This window comes from Triturus cristatus, chromosome 3_1, assembly GCF_964204655.1.
Source record: "Triturus cristatus chromosome 3_1, aTriCri1.1, whole genome shotgun sequence".
In the NCBI taxonomy this organism is placed as follows: Eukaryota; Metazoa; Chordata; class Amphibia; order Caudata; family Salamandridae; genus Triturus; species Triturus cristatus.
Genome location: NC_140583.1, coordinates 25,242,414 through 25,263,385, shown reverse-complemented (window position 1 = coordinate 25,263,385; position 20,972 = coordinate 25,242,414). Strand labels below are relative to the sequence as shown.

Here is a 20,972-nt window from a genome sequence, read left to right as displayed (position 1 = left end):
GAGTACGCACATCTATATAACTCTAACGCAAAAACAAACCAGAAACTCATCATTTGTGCCTGCACAGAACAGGCTTCCATATGCTGCAATCCAATATAAAACACCACAGAACAGGAAGCAAAGAGCACATTTTTATTACTTTGCACGCCAAAAGAGAGTATTTTGCAATAAATACTGCAACTGCTAGGAATGAACATAAGAAGAAGACTACCTCAACATATGTTCCGCAAAGGGGGATTGGTCCTCCGAGTCCAGCAGGGAAGGCTAAAATCTCCATCAAAATACAAGAATAGTCTACGTCCAGCAAAGATTTCTCGCGTCCCTCATCCCAGGTGGACAGGAAAAAAATCGGAAGGAGTCTGTGACAACTCCTCTTTTGGCACCCACTTGTGATGTAATGTAAGCAGTGAGTGAAACTTGTGAATTGCTGGTGGAGCAGGTAAAACGAAATTTTGTATACCTTCTCTTTTTTGCATGAAAATACTAATTAAGTAATTAATCTAAACACTAACCTGCACTAATGGATTAGAGAGTGGTATTAATCAACCTCACACCTTAATAAACACGAATTTCATGTGGGACTAAAAGCAAATTGCATGGAAAATAACCCTAATGAATAACTGTGGTACGCATATTTACGGTAGATTGTGTTGATATAGAAAATTGCATGGTGTATATTGCTTTTGTAATGTTTTGCGTTCCTGATGGGACGAAATGGTAAGTATTATTGCTTTAAATGTTGCTATAAGCTAGGAAAATACTAATATATAAAAGGGATTAGTGTGGGTTTAAACATTAAAATCTTCATTTTCGTATATTAATTATTCTTTAGGTTTGTTTAGCTTAAGTTGGCATTCGGCCCTACTAGGTCGCAATATCCGAATTGGAGTTCGGAAGTGGCCACCGTCGTGTGAGCGCGAGGTCTACTGCGCAGACTCGGATGGCACTGAAGATCTCCAGGTGTCCTCTGACCAAGTCATAGTGTTCCTCGTCAAGGATAGGAACGTGGAGGACTGCCAAAGTTCAACTCGTGTGACTGACAGAAAAGACAAAGGACACCTGTCCTTAGCAGCCACAATATTGATACTTCGGACCCTTTCGCATGAGAACTGTCCAAACCATGGGATGACATCTTCGGTAGAGCATGAGAAACAAGGAACTTTGTGAATACAGTCCGATATTGTAAATTTTGATGGCTTAGCCAATCAGAGCCATTCCCAATGCAGCAAATGTAGCATGTTACCCAAAATTCATTATAAAAGGGGGTTAGTAGAAGGGTGTTGGGTTGTTGCGTTCCAGGAGTGTGGGCCTTATCCCGTTAACCGATTTGCTTGCACGAGTGTTGGGTCCTCGGAGATCTTTGAAGCCTGTGTCGTGCTGAGCGAAATAACTTTTCTCTGAACTGATTGGGGTCGTAGCCTGCATTCGATTGGAGGGTTACATCGGAAGAGATTTGATTTATGCAGGGCTAATAGGTTGCGGGAGAATGGTGGCCAAAATCGGAGATTAGGTAAATATAACTGTCATACTGATTTATGCCAATGTTATTAAAATTCTGATTGATTATAATGATGATCATGCCAATGAACGTGAATTAATTAGATAAACTAAATATTTATTAACAGAGAACGAGTTTGTGATTCTTTAAAAGGTATTGATTAACGATTCTGAGACTTTAAATGTGTTTTAGCTGGTTCTAAATCACCATCAACCAGTCCAACTAATTGGTCCATCGACCAAGTGATGGAGTGCCTTGATGTTAAAGTTAGTATTCTATAAGTGCAGATGTATAATATGCAAATAGTGTAAATATTTCTTTCTATAGGTAATAAGGTACCCCCCCACATGTCCAGCGCTTCTTTCCTCCTATGTGCAGATTCAAAGTGAAGTCGTATGAGTGTTGGTGTTTTGGGCCCCACCAATGGATGCGTGCGTGAAAGAATTAGTGTGATGACGAGTCTGTGACGCAGGGAGGATATGTAAATTTGACTCTTTTCCGCTGGAGCAGTTTCTTGTGGAGGACTCCGTGCCGGCTCGAGTCACACTGAGTCTTTTGATATCGTTTTTGTTGTACTGTGAAATACTGTGCTTGTCCCATGCAGGAGCGGGAGGTCGGCCGTGATCCCAACTGCTTATTCAGTTACTGCTGGGATTGCTGTCGTCCGGTCGCTGCTGTCGTGGGTGAACTTTCATTCCAACAAAGCTGGAGTTTATTTTGATTTACCTTCGACTCCAGGGCTCATTTAATTTGGCGATGACTTCCAGTCACCCACCGACACTCTTCAGCATCCACTCCTGCCTGCAATTATCAAAGATTTTCGGCTTTTCTTCGCCTCGCTTCCAGCTTCCTCCAGTTCCCCACAATCCTGTGGACACAACACCTCCTCCGATTGGCTGTTTTCTCTTCTTGGGCTTCTGCTTGAATTCAGCTACTCAGCAGCCCTCCAGAGGTGAGGTTTAGGGCTGCTTGGCAACGTGACCCCAGCAAAAGGATTCCAGTGATGTCACATGCAGCGGCCATTTTGGACTGGGCTGCTTTCACCGATCCAGCGACGTTTTATATCCTATTTACATTTGTTTATGAGAGAATCTCTTCTAAAGTGCATGACTGACTTTTCTTCATTTCTCTCAACTATTGGAAACACTTACCATGTTTCAAACCTGGTAATTCATGTGAATTATACTTTAATTGTGACTTCAAGCAATTTCTTTCATTTCGAGTGTTTTAAAGTATTTTCAGCTTATTTGCGCATATTTATTGATTCAATATGGCTTCTTCTCAACAACTTACACAGGCTCCACCCTTTTTGGCTCAACCAGGCAAACTAATCATAAAATGGGCATATTGGTTTCACTTCTTTGAAAATCAACTTGTAGCCATTGATGCCACCTGTTATTGCCCTGAAAGAAAACTGGCATTATTATACGGCAGTTTGGGTCTGACAGCTCAGCAAATTTTTTATAACTTGACACCTATAGCTAGGCCTTGGGGTCAATCCGGTAATGATACTTGGAATGTCTATTTGGAGGCTGTGGAAAGATTAAGCAAACAATTAACAGAGGAACCAAGCATCATTCTGTAAAGTCATAACTTTGTCAAGCGCAAGCACTCTTCAGAAGAGGGAATTGACTAATACATTGCTGCTTGAGAATTTTAGCAGCTACATGTGATTTTGGTGCCAATATTGATACATATATACTGGATCAATTTATTTTCAATTGTGCCTCCAAAGAAGTACGAGAAAGACTTCTCAGCCGCGAAAATCCTAGTCTCAGTGAAGTTCTTGACATGGCCAAGAGCATCGAAAGATCTTTGATCTCTTCAAAGGTTCTACATCCTACCACTACAGTGAATTCAGTGTCAAGCTCCGGTCATGATCATAGTGATGATACGTTGTGCGTAGTGATTGGCAGAGGAAAGTCCTTTTCTCAAAGAGGGAACATTAGGAAAAATTCTTCGTACTGCTATCACTGTGGTTGTAGGAATCATATCAGCAATTTTCCAGCCTGTCCTGCCTTGGGCAAACGTTGTCTCTCTTGCAAAAAAATGAGTCATTTTCACATAGTGTGCAGGGGCAGCAAGACACCTATGCCTATAAGCAACAATGATGTTGACATTGACTAATGCGAAGATTCCATTAATAACGTGGTGTTAACTATTGAGTGTAACCATGTTTCAAATTATGTTACAGGTCTGACGTGATGCTGTTTTTGAAAATATTTCTTTAAAGGTGATGGCAGACTCAGGCTCACCAATCACTATAGTTCGAAATAACACTTTCTGTAACAAGTGGGGTAAGGATAAACTCTTTTCTCCACCTGACAAAAATCAATTGGCATTTGATGAGAACCCCATTGATATGGTAGGCTATTTCACAGGAAAGGTTCAGTGTCTTGGCAGGGAAGTTAACACCAAAATATATGTGGCTGTAAAAGGTAAAAACATAATTAGATGGCAAGATTTGGCCAAGATGGGTCTTTATCTTGTTTCAGGTTCACCCAACCCAATTCTAGTTGGTAACGTACTGGATAGGACAATAGGCTGTGTTGAATAATCTACTGAGGACATCCTTTGTAAGTATGAGAGAGTTTTTTGTGAACAAGTTGGTACAAGAAAAGGTTTTGTCCGTCACATTAAATTGAAACCCAATACCAAACCATTTGTTCACAAGGTACGTCAATTTTCAGTATTGGTCAGGGAAGAACTCAAGCAGATGTTGAACACTCTGTGCACAGGGCATCATAGTGCCAGTAGAATCTTTGCAATGGGTTGCTCTGGTCGTAGATGCACGAAAAAAATATGGGGAGATCAGGTTCTGTGTGGATTTGAGAACACTCAACGCCAATATTATGGTAGACGCCACCCCCTTCTCAGGATACAAGAAATGTAGTTTAATATGCTATTTTTTTGTTGATCCCCCTTTTTTAATATCTAACCTGGGTAATAAACATGAGGAGGCTAGTAGAATTCAGTCCCTCATGCGGTCGGAAGCGAGCAGTTGTGATCTGTGACACACTAAGAATTTCAGCCATTTTTAATCAAAGGTATGATTTCTTTCCATACGTTCCCGTAGTGAACCTTAATAGACGAAGTAAGGACTTGAGTGATGAGTCCCTTTTTCTTTGTTTTTACCAGGCTAATTAAAGTATAAAGGGTTTATTACACTTTTAAGAAATACGGAATATTTAGAGAACCATGTAAGCCAGCCGCGAGCTTTGATTCCCTAAAGCGGTAGGAATTGCTTTGTAAATAACAAAGCGGCATTACACATTTATTAAAAGGGTAAATTAAGTGAATTGTAACTCTTTTAATCCAGGTCAACTGAACTGAAAGGAATTACTGTGAGAATAAGAGTGGATGATACACATTTCAAATTTGTGCCAAACAATAGTAGGGGATCGGTTTTTGTTATGATCAGGTGAGATAGTAATAAAAACTTAATACCAAGCCAGGGGGTGATAAAAATAAACAAAGAGAAAGTAAGAAAAATCTTTTTGCAACGAGATGTTAAAAACAAGTATAGGCAGCGATCAGATGATCAAGGGGTGATCTTGAGGTTTTTAAAAAAATCGCTTTTGGCCCTGAAACTAAAACTGCTGATTGTGGCTTGGGGTTCTATATGAGAACAACGGGTTATTGACTAGGTACAAATATGTTAGCGAATAGCCTAGCCACTGTGGACAAGTGGAAATGATAGAGATGACACAATTTAGAACTATTTGATAATAGATTGTGTTTAATTCAAGTGGTAATTCTAAATGTTCCTTACAATTAGCTATAAGGACTATGTGGTAACTATCTAAGGTTGGTGATACAAATAGCATGGTCTACGATAAGATTAAAACAAAACAGACTATAGAATTTGGTGTCAAATAGGGTGTTTTCTAAACAAAAAAATGTTTCTGCTTATATATGTCATATAGAGGATGTATATAGTGATTGCTTTATGAGATACACAGAGAGACTTTAATTATGGTCTTGAAAAAGATGGAATATTAACAAGAAACCATTGAAACGCGTCGATGCAATTGGTAGCATAATCTACGGGAATACTTGGTCTTGTTAATGGTGTGAGATGAAGTACATCAAGGCCTTGTTAAGAATTTATCCCAATCGATATGCTGTATTAATGACAAATTGTACTGTCAAATTTCTTTTTCTCTCGGTCTATGAATTTTTGTATTGTAGGATGTCCTAAATGTATTGTATTTTATATAACACTGTGTTTTTATTAAAAGATTGTATCACATATTTTGTGTGCCTTTTTAATGTTATTATAATTGTATACAAATGTTTTAAATAAAGTAGATTTTGTGATATAATTGAGAGTTGTATTACAGATCTCTTTCAGAGTATAGTGGGGGGTTTCATATAGGGGTAAGAACATTTGTATGACCAAACAAGATGATTTGATTATTGCATTTGTCCTAATTATACTCCAAGGGATATTCTATTTTTAACCTACTTAACAGTACTCCAGTCCCTTTGTGTTTTAAAGGGGTCTCTCTCTATTTATATATAATTCAAGAAATGTTAGCCAACCTGTATGGTGCCAAATGGTTCTCCGTTATCGATCTCAGATCGTCTTACTACCAAGTAGCTCTTGATGAAGATTGTCAAGATCTGATGGCTTTTGTCACTCCTTTTGGGGCCTAAAAATATTTGAGGCTGCCATTTGGATTGGCATCAGCTGCCAGTGTCTTCCAAAAATTAATGGATGTGTTGTTTACAGACTTAAAAGGTGGGCAGGCATACCAAGATGACATACTAATATAAGCTAATGTACGTGCGGACCACAACAAAATTCTTGACAAAGTATTGTCTATCTTGTTACACAGAGGCATGACGGTTAGAAAAGAAAAATGTACGTTTGCCACTACAGAGCTAGAATATTTGGATCAACCATTACGGAGTCTAGAATCAGTCCCAAGATATTGTTGGTGAGAGCTATCAAGGAGGCTAGCGCATCTGTGGATCGCGATGCACTATGCTTCTTTTTAGGGCTCTCTGAATACTGTGCACGCTTGGTTGCTGGTTATGCTCAAGCTGTGGAACCTCTCAGGTTGGTATTGAGAAAAGGTCAGAAGTTAATTTGGTCTGCGGAGGTTCAAATAACTTTTGAGAAAGTGAAAGATTTGATACTGGAAGCCACAGCGTTGTCAGCATTCAGAGAGGAGTGCACTTCAAACGTTACTGTTGATGCAAGTTTGAAAGGTTTGGGGGCTGTGTTGAGCCAAAGAGTTGGAAGTAAAGAGCAAACCATTGCATTTGCCTCCAGGTCTCTCAGAACATTTGAAAAACAGTACAGTGCTATAGAACGCAAAGCAATAGCTTGAATAAGGGCAGTTCAAGAATTTTAAATGTATGTTTGGGGTAGGTGTTTTCAACTTCATACTGATCACAAACTATTGGTGAATATTTTTTTCAGGAGGGGTTCATAACAATGTCTGCCAGGTTAACTAGATTACCTATAACATCAGTCATGTGTCTGGTGGTAGTAACATTAGTGCCGATTGCTTATTTCGTATGCCAGTGACAGATTTTGAAGATGAGGTTGGAGATGATCAAATTGAATGGGTTGCTGTTGTTGACGCTACCACTACTACAGGGTGACCCCTGTGCCCCACACAGCCGGTCGCTCCTCGCCCTCTCTGCCCTGCTAGTGCTGCCTGCCTGCCGCTTCCTGCTGCCTGCTTCCCGCATTTTTTCGCCGCCGCGCAGTGACTTCTTTTCCCGCCGCTCACCCTGCTGACCCACCTCCCCTTCCGGCCCATTGGACACCCCGCTCCCGCCTCCCAGCTGCTCCTCCCCCCCGGCTCCTTACTTATGACGCCCCCTGAGCGACCGCGCAGCAGACGTGCGCAGCGGGAGCGCCGACTGAGCGCCGAAGGTGCGCCAAAGGTAAGCCCGTCTGCGCCCGTCCGCGCCTGGACCGCGCCCAGTGCCAGGACCCCTGGCCCCCGCAGTCACCTGCCCACCCGCCGGACCTACGACGCCACCGAACTCAACGCACTCAACGCCGGCCGAATCCCGAGCTGCTACCAAGCCACCCCGAGACGCACCCACGGACCCTTCTGCTGCAACGCCTGCAAATTCACCTGCATCCAGACCTGCACTACACCAGCACCAACCAAGACCAAGACTATCAACAGCAACAGCCACCTGAAGTGCATCCTGCTCAACACCCGCTCCGTCCACCGACACGCCATCGAACTCTGGAACCTGCTCGACACCGCAGCCCCAGACGTCGCCTTCCTCACGGAAACCTGGATGAACGCCTCCTCAGCGCCCGACATCGCCATCGCCATCCCAGACGGCTACAAGATCATCCGAAGGGACCGCGTCAACCAGATAGGAGGAGGCATCGCCATCATCCACAGGAACACCATCCGTATCACGACCAACACCGACGACACCCTCACACCCACCGAGCACCTGCACTTCCAGATCCACATCAACCCCAAGACCACCCTCAGAGGCACTCTCATCTACAGACCCCCAGGACCACGCACACAATTCAGCGAAGACATCGCCGAGTTCATCAGCCCGCACGCCCTCGCCTCCGCTGACTACCTCCTCCTCGGGGACCTCAACTTCCACCTGGAGAACAACAACGACCGCAACACCACCACCCTGCTGGACAATCTCGCAAACCTCGGACTCAAGCAACTGGTGACCACCCCCACCCACTACGCGGGACACACACTCGACGCCATCTTCTCATCCAGCAAGGACATCTCCTTCAGCCACGCCACCGGACTCCACTGGACGGACCACAGCTGCGTCCACTTCAGCTTCAGAAGGACCACGATCCACCACCACCAGCAACAGGTTGCACGCCGAAGCTGGAACAAGATCACAGCCGACCAGCTCGCAACCTCCCTGAGCAAGAACCCACCCACCAGCGCAACGAACCCCAGCCAAGCGGCCACCAACCTCACGAAGTGGATCAGCGCCTGCGCAGACTACCTCGCCCCTCTGAGGACCCCGCCTAGCAGACCCGGCAGCAAGAAAGCCCCATGGTTCACAGACGAACTCAAGAGCTCCAAGAAGAACTGCCGAGCCCTCGAGAGAGACTGGCGCAGAGACCCAACACCTGACAACATGACGGCCCTGAAGCTCGCCACCCGAAAACACCCCCAACTGATCCACGCCACCAAGAAGACAGCATTCAAGGAACGACTGGACAACAACGCACACAACAGCAAGGAACTCTTCAACATCGTTAAAGAGCTCTCCAACCCCAACGCCGGAAACAACGACATCACCCCTTCGCAAGACCTCTGCAACTCCCTCGCCTCCTACTTCCACAACAAGATCGCGGACATACACAACAGCTTCAGCACTCAACCGTCGCATGCCACGTCCGAACCACCGCCCTCCACCACCACCCTCCGCGCCTGGACCCCGATCAGCTCCGAAGACACCGTCCGCACGATGAACTCCATCCACTCCGGGTCTCCGACCGACCCCTGCCCCCACCATGTCTTCAACAAGGCCGACGCTGTCATCGCACCCCACCTGCGAGACATCATCAACACCTCCTTCGACACCGCTACCTTCCCGGAGAGCTGGAAGCACGCCGAACTCAGCGCTCTACTAAAGAAGCCATCAGCCGACCCCACCGACCTCAAGAACTACCGCCCCATCTCGCTGCTCCCGTTTCCAGCAAAAGTCATCGAGAAGACCGTCAACAAGCAGCTGTCCGCCTTCCTTGAGACGAATGGATCCCTCGACCTCTCGCAGTCTGGCTTCCGAGCCAACCACAGCACCGAGACCGCCCTGATCGCAGACACCGATGACATCCGAACCCTGCTCGACAACGGAGAAACAGCGGCCCTCATCCTCCTAGACCTCTCCGCAGCCTTCGACACGGTCTGCCACCGTACCCTAGTGCAGCGCCTCAACAACGTCGGAATCCAGGAGAAGGCACTGGAGTGGATCATCTCCTTCCTCACCGGAAGGACACAGAGAGTCCGCCTCCCACCGTTCAGATCAGAAGCCACCGAAGTCATCTGCGGCGTTCCTCAAGGCTCCTCGCTTAGCCCAACCCTCTTCAACGTCTACATGAGCCCCCTCGCAGCCATCGCACGCCAGCACAACCTCAACATCATCTCCTACGCCGACGACACCCAGCTGATCCTCTCCCTCACCAACGACCCCGACACCGCCAGAGCCAACCTACACGAAGGGATGAAAGAGGTAGCCGAATGGATGAAGAACAGCCGCCTGAAACTGAACTCGGACAAGACGGAAGTCCTCATCCTGGGTTCCTCACCCTCCGCCTGGGACGACTCCTGGTGGCCCCCCGCCCTAGGCAATGCACCCAAACCAACAGACCATGCTCGCAACCTGGGCTTCATCCTGGACTCCTCCCTCTCCATGACCAGACAAGTCAACGCCGTCTCCTCGGCGTGCTTCAACATCCTGCGCATGCTACGTAAGATCTTCCGGTGGATCCCCACCGAGACCAGGAAAACGGTCACCCAGGCCCTCGTCTCCAGCCGTCTGGACTACAGCAACTCCCTCTACGCCGGAACCACCGCCAAACTCCAGAAGAGACTCCAGCGGATCCAGAACGCCTCAGCACGTCTCATCCTGGACATCCCCCGCCGCAACCTCATCTCCGGACACCTGAGAGACCTGCACTGGCTCCCGGTCAACAAGAGAATCACCTTCCGTCTCCTCACCCACGCACACAAAGCTCTACACAACCAAGGCCCAGGATACCTCAACAGCCGCCTCAACTTCTACGCTCCCAAACGCCAGCTTCGATCGACCAGCCACGCCCTCGCCGCCGTCCCCTGCATCCGAAGAGCCACCACAGGAGGAAGGTCCTTCTCCTACCTCGCCGCCAAGACCTGGAACTCCCTCCCGACCCACCTCCGCCTTACCCAGGACCACCTCGCCTTCAGGAAACAGCTCAAGACCTGGCTGTTCGAGCAGTAGCGGACCTCCTCCCCTAGCGCCTTGAGACCCTCCGGGTGAGTAGTGCGCTATACAAATGCTTTGATTGATTGATTGATTGATTGATTACCTGGCATGATGATGAGGTCTTGTACACTGCTGATGAATGGGTCAAGACGTCTCAGGAAGATGTTGTACTGGTGCCGATTATATAGTGAAAGGATGGCCTGCCATAAAATGTTTACAGGGTGATTTGAAAACGTTTGCACACGCTGCTAGTGAACTTTACATCGTTATGGAGTGGTGATCTTCACGTGCCTCCTACCAGAAAGCATCCTTTGATTATAGTCAGAGCACACAGAGGGCATTAAGGTTCTACTAAAACATGCATGCGTATTAAGGATCATTATTGGTGGCCAGCTTTAGACAACCAAGTGAGACTGACCATGGACAAGTGCCCTGAATGCCTGATATGCATTAGAAATTTGACAAAGTTCCTTTTCACCCTATTCTACTACCCAAAGAGCCTAGGCATAAAGTGGCTCTTGATTCCTCTGGTCCTCATCTTCCTTTATCAGCAGACATAAGGTATGCCATCTTATTATTAGACTACTTTTCTAAATGGCTCTATTTTTCTTTTGTCAGTTCCGCATGTACTGTGCATCAATACATTTTTTAGAACAAGTATTTGCCATAGAAGGGTCACCTTAGTCTCTGGTTACAGACAATGGGTCACACTTTGTGTCTAAGAAAATGAACGAATTTTTGAACAAACATGATGTAAAGCATCTGTGTGTTGCTCTCTATTTGCCATATTCAAATGGTTTGGGAGGGAGAGGGAACAGAGTGATCAAACAAGGGGTGCAAACAGCTATAGCAACAAATTTAGATGTTAAACAGTATCTCAAACAGAAAGTTTGGGAATATAATTCTACGCCACACTGAGGTATGGGAGTTACCCCTTTCATGTTACTGAGGGGCAGAGTTGTTCACTCTGCTTTGTTTCCTTCATGGTTGAAGGAGAAACTTGAAATCAAAAACACTGATTACAATGTGGTGGTCAATCAGAAAGTTATTCCACGAGCAACTCGAAAGGTCCCAAGCCAAAAAACGCAGTACAGTGAGTGACAATTTGCCAAAGGTTGGTGATTATGTCCTGATCAAGAAACCAGTCATGGTATGAAAGGGTGAATCTGTTTATTCCTCTCCTACCAAAGTAGAAAGGGTCAGTAAAGGTTCAGTGATGTTGGAGAACAAAGGGTGGTGGAATGTTAGGAACCTTGTTCCTTGTCTCATCAGCAAGCTAAGATTATTAATTAAAAAAGCGATGATCACAGACTTAGATTGGACACAGTGGTTACAGTCAACAAATGGTAGTGATGTGTCTGTGCCAAGTGTCAGTGGAGTTCCTAGTTCAACGGATGAAGTAAATTCTAGGCCACGCCAGTTCAAATTGCCCACCAAATATAAAGATTATTTGATGTTTTAAGTTTCCGTATGTGCTTTAATTTTTTCTTGTTTTTTTTTTCTTTTCTTTGTTTGAGGGGGAAGATGATGTGATGTAATGTAAGCAGTGTGACTTGTGAATTGCCTTGTGCAAGACTCCGTGCTGCCTCGAGTCACACTGCGTCTTTTGATATTGTTATTGTTGCACTTTGGAAATACTTTGCTTGTCCTGGCGGGAGCGGGCAGTGGGCCATAATCCCAACAGTTGATTCAGTTACTGCTGGGATTGCTGTCATCCGGTCGCTGCCGTCATGGGTGATCTTTCAATCCAATAAAGCTGGAGTTTATTTTGATTTACATCGACTCCTGGGTTCATTTCACCACTTTGGGTGGATGTGGCCGGCATTTTTAGGATAGGCCTGGTTTGTTCTGCCTTCATATGGTGACTCCCTCATAAGCAGGGCCGGCGCTAGGCTTGGGCAGCATGGGCAGCTTCCCAGGGCCTCCTCGCACTCAGCCCACCAGCATGGGGCCCCGCACCAGTGCAACACACCACCAAGCCTCTTGTGCCCCTGCCGATCCCATTGAAGAAAGGTGTCTGTTTACAATTAGGATTAAAGTAGGGGGCCCCCCTCCCTGGGCCTCTCAGGGGTGGTGTGGGGAGGCCTAGGGGAGGGGGGACACTTCATCTTGTGCCAGTTGCAAGGAGACGCATTTGGTCCTGCAATTAGGCCTCCTGCCTGGCTGCCCATTGAGAGACACAGAGGAACAGATTGTCAGCACTTTACAGTCTGCAGTTTAAACTCTCTGCCCCCAAGCTATTCTCACACCTTCAGCCCCATAGGAGCTGTGAAAGCAGGGCACAAGTCCTAAAAAAAGAAGTGGGGGGACGCTGACGTCACGACAGGAAGTGACATCACGAAAGGTGGCTTGCACCATCAGACTCATTGCCTCCCTTCGTTCACCCCTTAGATGCGATTGCATCAGAGAAGCCAACGCGTGAGCAGCGTTCTGCATGAGCTCCGATCTCACCCCAGAGAGGCCAAAGAGTGAATGCGTGGCTCCATTTGCTCCAGTTATCGAGCTCCCGGTAAAATAAGTGGGGGGGACGCCGTCCACCCGCGTGGTACCCCGACTCGAGCCCTGTGTGAAAGAGGTGCTTGTAGGTGGCAGAGAGGGGAGCTGCGGCCCAGGAGGAGTCTACACAAAGCAGTTTCCGAAGCCCTGCAAGTGTCACTTAAGAGGGGCCTCGCACATTACCTTCGCCCGGGGCCCCAAAAATCCTAGAACCGGCCCTGCTCATAAGTAATGACTGGGAGAAGGACCTTCTTCACCCTGCGAACTTGCGTTTAAATTGCGTGCACCAGGGCTATCTCAGCATTACACAAGATTTTTTGTTAGTAGCTTGCAAAGTGTCACGCATGAGGCAGGTGACTGTCACGCTGTAAACAAAGAAATGTCACGCGTATGCACCTAACCACTTAGCAGCTATCCTGCGCCTCTGTAAAGATATGCTCTATGCATCAACAGCTTTGGGGTGGGTACAGGAGTACCCTATATATTGATCCATTTCTAGTGTAAAAAGCTCTTGCACCATTATGTAAAGTCCGAGCAATATAAAAATGTATACATAATTAAAACATGTGCAGCCGCGCCCTGGTTGGTAACAACAAACAGCTGCAAGGATGAACTCACCAGAACAGATCCCCTCGTTCCCGGCTCTTCCAGATCACGGGGCCTCGAGGCGCTACCTCGATAAGCTTCACGGAGCCCTTCCCACCGAAGGCGGGGACTAGGAAGTATACAACACCGGCCATCTGCCTGACTTCCGGGACACTCTGACCAATCAACAAAAGGTACGGTTTACCACAGCCAATGGTGAGCCGCGATAAACAAGTGGCACGTTACAGCCGAAAGGTTCTCTTTTGGTTCATCCCATAACTGACGGTTCATTACCCAATCCAAGGTCTCCACACTTTTAGTCAGCTGGTGGAGCGTGTCTCCTCTCCTGCGATTGGCGTCTGTGGCCTGCTGTCACGGCGCAGACTCTTCCGAGTGTAAACACTGGCTCTGGACATTCGTTCACCGGGCGCTGAGACCGTCGCTGCCTAGAGGCGCCGACCCGGGGTGTCTGGAGAGTGAGGCCGGTCAGTAACCAGGGCGGCGGGTGAAGGGACACTGGAGCGCGGGCTGGGGGCAGCGGCCCCGGCGGAGTAGCGACAGCTCCGGTGAGTGCGGTGCTGACCCTCATACTCTCTCTCCGAGCCTGGAACCCCTCCCGGACCCTCATACTCTCTCTCCGAGACCGGACACCCCTCCCCGCCGGGGGCTTGAGCATCTCCCCTGAGCACGAGACATGACCCCGTACTGCCCTACGCCTCCCTCCTGGGGCTCACATGACCCCACAGATGTCTCATTACTGACCTACGCCTCCCTCCTGGGGGTTACATGGACACCCCCCCGGCCCCAGAGATGTCTCAATACTGCCCTACGCCTCCCTCCTGGGGGGGTTACATGGACCCCTCCCACCCGGGCCCAAACATTTCTACTGCCCTACTCATTCCCTTCCGGGGTGGAGGGGGCCACAGCATCTTCCCTGAGCCTCAGACACGTCCCCATGCTGTCCTACGCATCCCTGACCTGCTGGGGGGCACAGCATCTCCCCTAAATACGTCCCCATGCTGCCCTACGCATCCCTGACTTGCTGGATTATCCCCCACGAGCTGAACCCCAGACAGGTGGAGGGGGCCACAGCATCAACCGCCCCCTCCTGTCACAACACAAGGTAAACTCAACCTGAAGACACTCCTCATCTGACCATCCCTTGGTGTGACCAGCTTTAGCCACTTGTCAGCTTCTTCTCAGACAACCCGGGGTGCACACAACCCGAGACCACACCTTATCCGACCACCCCTTGTGTGCACAGCTTTTAGACAGCTGTCAGCCCCTCCACTGACGTCCCCGGGTGCACACATCACTAGCCAACGTCTCAACCGACTACCCTCGGCGTGCACAGCTTTTAGATACTATCAACCAGCCCCTCCTCTCCAGCCCCAGGTAAACACAACCCGAGGACACTCCTCATCTGACCATCCCGCGATGTGCCCAGCTTTTAGCCACCTGTCAGCCCCTCTCCAGACAACCCCGGGGTTCACACAACCCGAGACCACGTCTACCCCTTGGTGTGCCCAGGTTTTAGACAGCTGTCAGCTTCTTCCTTGACATCCCGGGGGTGCACAAGACCTGAGGCCACTCCTCATCCGACCACCCCTTCTGTGTGCACAGCTTTTAGACAGGTGTCAGCCCCTCCCCTGACAACCCCGGGCGCACACAACCCGCGCCAACTTCTCATCCGACCACCCTTGGTGTGCACAGCTTTTAGATAACGGTTAGCACCTTCCATGTCAAACCCGAATCCACACAACAGGAGGCCTCTCACAGCGGTCAGCCCCTTCCTTGAGAATCCGAGGCATCTCCTCAGCCGGCACCGCCTGGTGCGCATATATTTAGGCAGCCCCTCCTGCCAACCGTAGGGGTGCTCAATTCAAAACATCTCCACTGAGAAACCCAGGTGCCTTCAATGTATGGCTGCCCCTCAAGCGTCATCCCCAGGGGTGCAAAGGTTCAAGTAGCCCCTGCTCTGACAACCACAGGTGAGAAAGCCTCATCGGCTCCAACGAGAGCCCCAGTAGAACTCTCATGTTTCACGGGTCCATTCGTGAGTAGTTCGCCCAGTCCAGTGCTTTTTGATTTGCAATCTGGGACTTGTTTATCCCAATATATAGTCAAGATATGTGACTGCAAGCCTCGCACAATCTACGCTTCCCAGGTGACACCCCAGTCCGTCATTCTTAACTAGATTCCAAGAAGAGGTCTCACACCAGTGCAGTCTCTAAAGCATCTCCCTGCATGGAGTGCACCCCAGCCCGTTCTTTAGTCCAAGGCATGATTGAAAACCGACAGCTAATCACAGTGTGGGGGGCTTTGGAGAGGGGGAGCGGGTGTTATGAATCAAAAGATTCACCCTTCAGATGCTTCCTGTGAGGTAACTGCTGCCTAGGATCCCATATCTGACTTAGCCCTTCTGCCTGACGCTTCACACCCCCAAAGATATTTTGCCCCCCCTGAGTGACCCTGACATCCACCTATAAAGCACAGCACCCTGGAGCCCAATCCACCCTTCCACAGAGACCCGCTGTGCCTTTGCTCACTCTGCAGCATTTGAACCCCTTTATTCCTGCCGACTCTTGGCGAAGTAACTGGTCTAGGGTAGGACTCTGGTCTTGGACCCACTGTTCAATCTTTATTTGAGTACGGTAGAAGTGAAAGTGCAGTTATGGTTACTGGCATTTCCAGCAGTGTATTATGCCAGGGCTGCATCGTGCCACGTGTTCATAAAGAAGTGTTTGATGTGATAAGTGCTAATATGCTACATTTTTAAGATGAGCAAGCCCAGTGGCCTACAAAGGGAGTAGGGTTTTTTAATCCAGTTATACTGAGCTGAATCGGGATAAAGCAAAGCTAATTAATTTTAGGGTAAAAAGGGCGAGGGCAGGAGTTGGTTCATTGAAGTTCAAGGTTAAGAATAATTGGTGTCGGTTCTTGGGTTCTTTGACAGAAGGTTTTGGGCTTCATCGTTGCAGATAACTTGTGTGCAACATTAACTGGGGAATATATATGGATGTCATTCAGTAAGATCAGTGAATTGGGTTACGAGTCAAAACATTTCTTTGCTGTTATGTGGCAATCCAGTATATATTCCACTGTGAGGTGAGAACGAGCATGCCTGTACATGGTCAAAGACGAACATAAAGTCAAATGTAGGCGAGGAAAATGGCTGGGTTTGCATTTGATAGTCACAAAAGCATGAATGCTTAGAATGGTCAGTAACCCCTGACGAAGAGCCAAGTTGGCTCGAAATGCATTGGGTATCTATACAGCTTGCTGACTTCGAACTGTGATTGATTTGGATGTACCTCTGTTTAAAGCCTGGAATGGCGAGCATTTGGTATTGGAAGAATTAATAAAGTTTACAGATTCAATCACACTGCCTCCGCTGTGATGAAGATTAAGAGAGCATAACTAGAATATTGGATGACAAAAATGATATGGTATAAAGTGTTTACAATGGAATACCCGGTGTAAGGACATATATGTGGGAGTGATTCCCAGGTCTGGCAGTGCATCAGTGGGAGCGCGAAAGGAGGTCTCTTTTTTGAATACTAGAATGGTCATAGAGCCATTGATAAACAATACAAAGTCCCTCATTCTACAGTGAGAAAAGACAGTTTTTATTCAATACACAAATGGAGAAAAGTATTGACCACCAGTCTAACCAGGAGTGGACTTCCCAGGAAATTCACCCACAGACCAGCCTGTATGATGCTCCTAGTCATTTCAGAGAACTCCAAAGCTACTCTTTGGGATATGCAGACACCGGAGTGTCGTAAACCTTTGAATTAAAGATCCTACAATTGGGAAAAGACTTAATACGAGCAACTTTCCTGGAGGGGTCACCAAAAGAGCGTCTGTTCTGTGGAGAAAGAGCATTGCTGCATGATGTAGGTTTTCAAAAAGGCACCTGAATGAATCACAAGATTTTTGCAACAATGTCCTTTGAACAGATAAGTCCAAAACCTAGTTATATATATTTTTCTCAGCCAGAGGGCCATACAAAATTACATATTATAAAAGATATTAGGATTAAAATAAAAACCTAGTAATTACAGAAGGAGAAACAAAATGCAGAAAAGCATTTTATTGTTTAAACTATCAAATGACAGCCTGAACCTCAGTTTACCCACTAGTTCCAGGTCTGGTCTTTTCCAGGCACTGTAGACAGATAGAGCCACCTTTTGGAATAAACGTTCGGAGTCCGTTCTTAGGCAGGGTGATATAGGATTGGAACATGTTCTGTATTGTACTCTAAAAAATAAAGGGCGAAGTATTCTACTCCTTTTCTGGAGAGGGTGAGAGCAAAGGAGTATAAAATAGATAATAACCGGAAGTTTAGGAAAAACCAAAGTGTGCATCGGCAAAAAAAACTCATACAAGGGATCATTCATGGTGAGGAGGGTTGATTATTTGGGTCTGGTTTTCAGACGGAACACCTGGACGCCTTACAATCAATGAGTCCACAATTAATTCTTCTCCGTACCAGGGTAGTCTAGAGGACACAGCTAAGACTGAGCCGAAAGTGGGCCATGCATCTGGGCAATGATCCAACATTTCACTATCTAAGACAGTGATCCAGTGCACAGGACAAATTTACATATTCTCCTTATGTCACAGATTCTTATTCACAAAGGTTCATTCATTCATTCATTGGTGGGGCCCATAACACCAACACGCTTCTCATCCACACAAAACTCACTTGAATCTGTACACAGGAGAAGGGCTACTAGACAATGTGGGTACCTTTTATTACTTATCAGGACTACTTTTCTTCTATTTATGTATACATTCTGTATACAGTCTTCAGAATCCTGACTTTATCATCAAGGCACTCCACTGTTTGGTCGATGGACCAACTAGTTGGACTGGTTGATGGTGAATTAGAACCAGCTAAAACACAATTAAAGTCTAGAAAACATTTGATATCTTCAGTGATTAATTTAAGAAACACATTCATTTCTTGTTGTTTCAAGTTTATCTAAATTATGAATCAATCCTTTTAGCCTTACATTTATATACTACAGCTCATAATTTGAAATTTTGATTTATTAAAGAGTAATTAAACATTTAAAAAACTCATGTAAGCATGAATTTAGAAAATTGCAGTAAATCATTTACCAATGAACAGGCGACGAATAGCTTCAAGTCGAACCACCCAACAAGAACTCCCTCTCAAATATTAACCCAAAAGCAAACGTAGCCGCAACTCCAACTCTCGATCTTCTCCCGAACTCACTAACTCCAACTTCAACCAACTCTAACTCCAAAACCCAACTGCAACTGCAAGTTCGGAACTCCAAACTCGAACTCTGACTCCTCCGTAATGACAGATGAGGGGTCATTATACATTTTTGTGTCTTACTTCATACAAATATGGCAACTTTAGGGGCAGACCAAATGTCCTGATTGGACAGTTCGGGGTTATCAATAGTTCATTGCACTCCTCCCAGTGCAAACTGGTTCTGCATAGTGACTTGGCACAAGAGTTCACAAGTAGTCACGGTTTTTCCGATTCCCATGTGGGGACCAGCGAATTTATCTTTTCATGGCAAAAAGGGTCTTCTTGACAGGTTCATTCTTTGTCTCTCCCTTGGTTCTCATATGAGCATCTTCTGGCTTGCGGTCAAATCCCCAAAAATCGACCTTGGCAAGGAACACAATGTCAGGAAATCATTTCACCTCGTGATCTCCAAAGATATCTGGGCATGCGCAGAAATCATCGCGCGCACAGGGTGGCATTGGCTTCAGAGAACGCCATCTTGAGTACTGCGGCCTAGTAGGCCCGAACGTTAACTAAGCGAAAATAGACATAGCAGCAATTAAAATATAGAAATGAAGGTTCTAATGTTCAACTCACAATAATCCCAATATATATATTAGTATTTTCCTAGCTGCAGTAACATTTTAAAGCGATAATACTTACCACACGATAACTTTAAGCCACAATACAATCACAAAGCAATATAAAGCATGCAATTTTCTATTTCAACACAATCTAAAGTTACTTTGCGTACCATTGTTAATTATTTAATTTTGCCATGCAATTAGCAATTTAGTCTCGTGTATTTGTGTTTATCAAGGTGCAAATATTGATTAGTACCACTTCAAACATGTTATGTAAATTAATTTTAGAATGATTACATAATTAATTTCATGCAAATTAGAGGAGGTATACAAAATCTTCTTTTTTCTGCTCCATCATTCCCCCCCCCCCTTTGGTGATTTTAAACATCGCCATTACTCACTAATTTCACAAAATGTATCTAAGGAAATGGTTTTATTCAAATCCACTTGCATTTGTTAGTTTAAACAATCGTGTTCTCCACACTGTTCTCTCTTGTTTTCTTGTACACATTTTCTTTAAATTCTTCTAATTCTATTTCTCTTTCCCTTATTGCTTTCTCTTTCTTTTTTTCTCGTTGATCTTATTTTGTAGTTTTCTTATTTTTATGCACAAACATCCTAATCTCAATATTAACACTAGAATAATCACAAAACTCACAGGTATTAGTATTTTGCCCACAAAAGAGCTACCTAATTTTGTTAATACATTTTTAATAGTGGAAAAACCTTTACCAAGTTTCTCCCATACACCTTCAACCTCCATTGGAACAATTTCTTCATGCAATTCAGTTATATTCATAATATATTTTCTTATGTTCTGACTTTCGTCAGGAATGTAAGTACAGCAATGTTGTACTTTCAGTATTCCACAGAGTCCTCCCTCTTTTGCCAATATAATGTCAAGGGCAAGTCGATTTTGCATTACGTTAGCGCTCATGGCAACCATTTAGGTATTTACCATTAAGAATCCTCCAGCTGTATTTGTTGATAAACGATGCACAACTGTAGACAATTTTCTAATTTTATGTGCATTCAGAGATATGCCATTTGCTGGTATCAGTGCTCCAAAGATGTCGCCAATAATTTATGACCAACCATCCCTTCTTCTACTTGTTAGCTGTCTACCTATTTCGTGCAAGCCATTTTCTCCCCTTTCCACATGAAATATCTTTGGAAAGACCAGGCCGACGTAGCAAGTTCCGTACCAATGGTCCGGCAACCTATAATAAGCTCTGTTTCCACAAATGTAATATGTTCCAGGGAATACTGGATCTTTTCCCCCTTTAAACCATCATCCTCCCAAGATTTTGTATAAATCCTGGCACTCACTTGCACCTACAAAATAATGATCATATGCAGTATTATCTCTACTTATGCATAATTTCCCTTTCTGGGGCCAATTTAAAGCCATTGCCGGGTTTATCTCTCCCCTTAAAGGATTTTCCTTCCCAACATCCCAAAATGTTGTTTCCTTCTTTTCCCCAGTCACTTTCTTTTGCATTTTGATTCTCCTCTCCTCTACCATATTCAGAAACGTTTTCTCTTCTTTTCTTAAACTACAAGTAAGGTTATTCTTAAACACTTCTTCTAAAGTTAGTTT

The 20,972-nt window shown here is 45.9% G+C and overlaps 2 protein-coding genes across 7 annotated transcripts in view; one reads left to right on the top strand and one right to left on the bottom strand.

Moving 5' to 3' along the window:
* The window catches only part of HARBI1 (harbinger transposase derived 1), a 45,377-nt gene extending 31,723 nt beyond the window's left edge, over nt 1-13,654 (bottom strand). The window contains exon 1 of the mRNA XM_085646675.1: nt 13,550-13,654. The gene's annotated coding sequence lies outside the window, so the exon portion shown is untranslated. The remainder of the gene's footprint in view (nt 1-13,549) is intronic.
* A 210-nt stretch (nt 13,655-13,864) lies between these two features.
* The window catches only part of ATG13 (autophagy related 13), a 487,446-nt gene continuing 480,338 nt past the window's right edge, over nt 13,865-20,972 (top strand). For 2 of the 6 annotated variants that reach the window (XM_085646674.1, XM_085646673.1), the window contains exon 1: nt 13,888-14,082. The gene's annotated coding sequence lies outside the window, so the exon portion shown is untranslated. Of the gene's footprint in view, nt 14,083-20,972 lie in introns of all 6 variants that reach the window. The other 4 variants (XM_085646672.1, XM_085646671.1, XM_085646670.1 and 1 more) reach the window with 4 other exon arrangements.